General features: G+C 27.5%; 1 non-coding gene across 1 annotated transcript; it reads right to left on the reverse strand.

The window, feature by feature from the left end:
- Positions 1–851: 851 nt before the first annotated feature.
- On the reverse strand, positions 852–956 carry LOC145298111 (U6 spliceosomal RNA). The gene has a single exon (XR_013870396.1). It is a non-coding gene; the product is annotated as a U6 spliceosomal RNA (small nuclear RNA).
- Between the last annotated feature and the right edge of the window lie 5,205 nt (positions 957–6,161).

Here is a 6,161-nt window from a genome sequence, read left to right on the forward strand (position 1 = left end):
ATTATATTCAAAACATCACATGAAAACGCTAGGGTCTTTGGGCTTTTTTTCTCCGTTCTACAGCATATGTTCTAGATGGCCTCCATTTAGCTTTTGTTTTTTGTTTTTTTTGGGGGGGTCACCCTATATATATATATGTATACCGAACGTTTAAATGAGATAAGTCATTTGTACCGTCGGTTTCAAACCTGATAATAAGGGACCGATTTTTAACATCCATATCAAGTATCTTCAGCCGATACTCATCTGTTTTTTAACAGGACATATTTGTAAAAGTTCCGTTTAATGTTTTGGGCGCGAAAAAAAAAAAAAAAAAGAAAAGAAAAAAGAAACGAAAGGGAAACAGAAAAGTAAAATAAAAATAAAATAAAAATAGAGGAATTTATTCTATCAAAATTTTCTCGGTCTAAAACGGAACCTTTTTTTTTTTTTTTAACTCATTTCCAAACAGTTCAAGTTGCAAAGTTCTGAAAGCTCATTCAAATTTGATAATAATAATAATAATAATAATAATAATAATTATTATTATTATTATTATTATTATTATTATTATTATTATTATTATTATTATTATTATTGGCTCACATGGAGCTTTCACACAAGTCAACAAGCGATCTGATTGGAAGCCTGTGGTGTTCTCTGGAAGCTGAGTGACAACAAGTCTCCCCAGACGTCCTTCTATAGCATTTGCAAATGAATTTGCATAATCGTAACATCCGCTTACCATTGATTTCTCGCTGGTAGTGGCCATTGGTTTATACTGGAATATTCAGCTGCGGTGTTCCTTATTCCCCGTAACGCTTATTCGTTATATTGTCTTGTATTATTCTCCGCATTCAAGGGGTTTCCTTAAAAATATGGAACGCTTCATGAATTTGCGTGTCACCCTTGAGCAGGGGCCATGCTAATCTTCTCTGTATCGTTCACATTTTTGTTGTTGTTATTATTATTATTATTATTATTATTATTGTTGTTGTTATTATTATTATTATTATTATTATTATTATTATTATTATTATTATTATTATTTAACTTTATTCTTCTTACTATGTATGTATTTAATATGGCTTAAGTGTAAATTTCTTTATAATAGTCCGAGGAAACCTGTCATATATAAATTTTATTTTTAAACCTAATCTATAAGATTGGGCAAATTTATTAAATGTTAAACCCATCCGTAATTAAATTAATTTTTTTTTATATTAACTCCAGTTTTAAATTTAAATTTTAAACTAAACCGACTTCAATTAAAAATTTATATCAAGCTAGACTTTAAATCAATGCCAATATCAAATTAAGAAATCTCTTGCTTGGTTCATGACATTCAATGAAACGCGTGTAAGACGCAGTAATTTATACAATATAAATGTGAATTAAATGTATATCCCTGTGACTTTGAAATGTATAATAAAATTACATATGCTCTGAACGTGTACCTCCATTTTCATTGAACTTAATAGATCGTTATAATTGTTGGATAAATTTATATATGCATTATAAATGTATACTTAGTGTACGGAAACGCATTAATACCAGTCGAACGATTCGAACCCCGCATCACGAGACATCTCTGGCTCGGTTTAGCAGGACCTAATATATATATATATATATATATATATATATATATATATATATATATATATATATATATATATATATATATATATATATATAGTTTTTTTGGAAAAAGAATTCCAGCAGAGTGCTCAATTAAAAGGAAAATCCAAATTTTAAGAGCGTACTTATATTTTGTGTACAGAAAGTTGTTAGTTGAGACAGGTCATTGGTACCGTCGGTTTCAAGCCCGATAATAAGGCCCGTTTAAGGTATCCTTATCGAGCTCTCTTCAGCCAATATTCGTCTATCTTATAACCGGAAGTGTGAAGTATATATACCTCGCGAATCCACGTTCAAATCTCGTTTTGTTTAATCCCCCCCCTTTTTTTTTATTTTTTTTTTTATCTATCTATATCTATATATATCTATCTATCTATCTATCTATCTATATATATATATATATATATATATATATATATATATATATATATATATATATATATATATATATATATATATATATCGGGTAATGTAATACCTAATTTTCAACTTTGAATTATTTAAATTTAAGATCTAATTTCGAAAAAATGTTTTTTTTATATGAATCGATTTTAATTTGAACCCCATTTAATTTTAAAATCTCTTTCCTTATGTATAAAAACTTTAAAATCTGTATTGGTATCGGTTAAAAACTTAAAAATTCGTTTAATTATATCGAACATTTAAAAATTTCCAAAAATACGTTTAAAGTTTTAAAAAATATATTTTTAATTATATCGAATCACGTTTAAAAATTTCGAAATACGTTTAATAATTATTTTTTAAAAACCCAAATCTTTCAAGGTTTGGGGAAGTGAGTATTTATCTATCCTAAGTGATTTCCCTAGTTTATTAACATTATTATATTTTTCTATAGTTTTAAATTCGAAATAGATTATAAATTACATTTATAAAATATAATTTTGTTTTTTATATATATATATATATATATATATATATATATATATATATATATATATATGACATTAATTAAAAATCTATAATATAATTGCGATTAAAATCCAAGTTTACCGACTAATTATTTATGTATTTACAATTTTTTTTCCTTATATATATATATATATATATATATATATATAAACAACATCTAAGTGTTGTTCTTTTCATTGATCCAATTTATTAGGAGACCCTTCCTTCTATGTATGCAACTTTTCAAAGCTTCACTCCTCACATTTAAACATTTTATTTTTGGGTCATGAATGGACCGGAGGATGTAGTATTTCAAGAACACATAGACTACATAAACTTTTTAATAGAAACACGGTGAAAGTTAGTTACTCGACAGCTCCATCAATAAAGTCGATAATATCCAAAGAACCAAAAAAGATAGATAACGCAGGCTGCTCTTGCAGGACCAAAAATAGCTGTCCATTGGAGGGTAATTGTAAAGCTGAATCCCTTGTCTATGAGGCCACAGTAACGGAACAATCCACAAATATACCGGAAATATATATAGGTATGACAAAAGGCCAATTTAAACAAAGATATTATGCACATATGAGCTCCTTTAGAGCTAAAACAAGGATGAATACAGCATTAGCTACCCGCGTGTGGGAGCTTAAAGAAAAAAATACACCCTTTTCCATAAAATGGAGAAAAATAGAGCATAGACCAGCATACGTCCCGGAATTAAGTCAATGCTCACTCTGTAACGCAGAGAAATACTACATCCTCCGGTCCATTCATGACCCAAAAATAAAATGTTTAAATGTGAGGAGTGAAGCTTTGAAAAGTTGCATACATAGAAGGAAGGGTCTCCTAATAAATTGGATCAATGAAAAGAACAACACTTAGATGTTGTTTATATATATATATATATATATATATATATATATATATATATATATATATATATATATATATATGTATATATAAGGAAAAAAAATTGTAAATACATAAATAATTAGTCGGTAAACTTGGATTTTAATCGCAATTATATTATAGATTTTTAATTAATGTCATATATATATATATATATATATATATATATATATATATATATATATATATATATATATAAAAAACAAAATTATATTTTATAAATGTAATTTATAATCTATTTCGAATTTAAAACTATAGAAAAATATAATAATGTTAATAAACTAGGGAAATCACTTAGGATAGATAAATACTCACTTCCCCAAACCTTGAAAGATTTGGGTTTTTAAAAAATAATTTTTAAACGTATTTCGAAATTTTTAAACGTGATTCGATATAATTAAAAATATATTTTTTAAAACTTTAAACGTATTTTTGGAAATTTTTAAATGTTCGATATAATTAAACGAATTTTTAAGTTTTTAACCGATACCAATACAGATTTTAAAGTTTTTATACATAAGGAAAGAGATTTTAAAATTAAATGGGGTTCAAATTAAAATCGATTCATATAAAAAAAACATTTTTTCGAAATTAGATCTTAAATTTAAATAATTCAAAGTTGAAAATTAGGTATTACATTACCCGATATATATATATATATAGATATAGATAGATAAAAAAAAAAAAAAAAAGGGGGGGGGGTTAAACAAAACGAGATTTGAACGTGGATTCGCGAGGTATATATACTTCACACTTCCGGTTATAAGATAGACGAATATTGGCTGAAGAGAGCTCGATAAGGATACCTTAAACGGGCCTTATTATCGGGCTTGAAACCGACGGTACCAATGACCTGTCTCAACTAACAACTTTCTGTACACAAAATATATATATATATATATATATATATATATATACATATATACATATATATATATACATATATACACATATATATACATATATACATATATACATATATATATATATGTATATATGTATTGATATTGATTTATATATATATATGTACGTAGGTAACGTAAATATATATATATATATATATATCAATATATATATATATTGATATTGATTTATATATATATATATATATATATATATATATATATATATGTAGGTAACGTATATATATATATATATATATATATATATATATATATATATATATATCGCAATCATGAAAAAAGACGAAAATTCATCATTAAACCGTTAAAATAAAATTAATGGGGTAAAGAGAATTTTTCCTCCTTTTATTCTCTTCACCCCATTAACTTTATTTTAACGTTTTAATCATGAATTTTCGTCTTCCTTTCATGATTGCGATGTATATATATATATATATATATATATATATATATATATATATATATATATATATATATATATATATATATATATATATATATATATAAGGAAAGGTTATGTGAACTTATTTGTTTTTGTTTTAATTTGTTGTTGTTTTTTTCGACAGAATTTGATGAGATGTTTCCGACGCGTTACAGTCATACGACAAAAAAGAATGCATTTTGGTTGAGTTAGTATTAAAAAACGGGTCATCATAAATGACGTCATTTTAAAAATTAAGACATGGTTACTATAATCTAAATTTATATTATTTATTAGCACATTCTTTGAAGTTATAATGTTGCAATCTATTGGGCTTAAATGATGGAGTACCTAAGAGTATGATCTTCACAGAAGCAAACAATGTTGCTAAGACAGCCAAATGAAGTTTCTTGCGTCACCAAAAGTATTTCTTATCGCCAGAGACGATTTTTCTTTTTTTACACGGAGGTCACCACTTATCAAGGCCCAGAAGCCACTCGGGGTTGGAAAAATTCTAACACAGGTGCTCAAACAAAACGTAAATTAAACTACAAACAAAACTCTTCAATACTACCATCTCGAACGGGTATTCTCCTTCAAGCCTTCAGGAAAACAGCTGCGTGTTAGAGAGGCTGTGTTTCATCTGTAAGAGGATCTTCACGACCCGTAGTTTTTGTTCAATACACTGTTTCCTACACATTGGATTGTAGCGTATGTTGCAGTACACCAATACTTAAATAAATTTCCAGACGTTTTTCGTATGGGTACTGTTATTGATTATACAGGCATAACACTCTACTCCCCTTCGAAGTAATCTTCTCCGGCTGCAATGCACTTGTTGTACCGTTCCAACAATTTCTGGAATGCCCCATGGAAATCTTCTAGAATAAGCTTGTCAATGACCCTCGTCACGGCCTCTTTCATCTCCTGAGTTGTCTCATAACAACAGTCTTTAAGGGTTTCCTTGAGCTTAGGTAATAACCAAAAGTCAAATGCAGCAAGATATAGTCTATATTGATGTCTTGTCAAATTTTGGTCTAAACATGTGAACTTTTACATAAAGCGTGTTCAGACAAAGGGCAAGATTTTTAATCGGTTTTTGGCCGAAATTTTGGCTGCCAAGGGTTCAAAGTTCCCAACCTTTGCGGTCTCTAGCAAACTATTCAGCCAATTTTTGGTCCAAACATTTGAAATTTTACATAAAGCGTATTCAGACATGCAGCAGACTTTTTAATCAGTTTTTGGCCGAATATTAGGCTGCTAAGAAGTCAAAGTTGAAATAGATGGCCTTTGCACACTCTACCAAACTCCTCCACCAATTTTGGGTTTAAATATTTGAAATTTTAGATGTAGATTACCTGGACATGACTACAAACTTT

Source organism: Euprymna scolopes, chromosome 18 (assembly GCF_053919585.1).
Source record: "Euprymna scolopes isolate OS-2025 chromosome 18, ASM5391958v1, whole genome shotgun sequence".
Lineage (NCBI taxonomy): Eukaryota > Metazoa > Mollusca > Cephalopoda > Sepiida > Sepiolidae > Euprymna > Euprymna scolopes.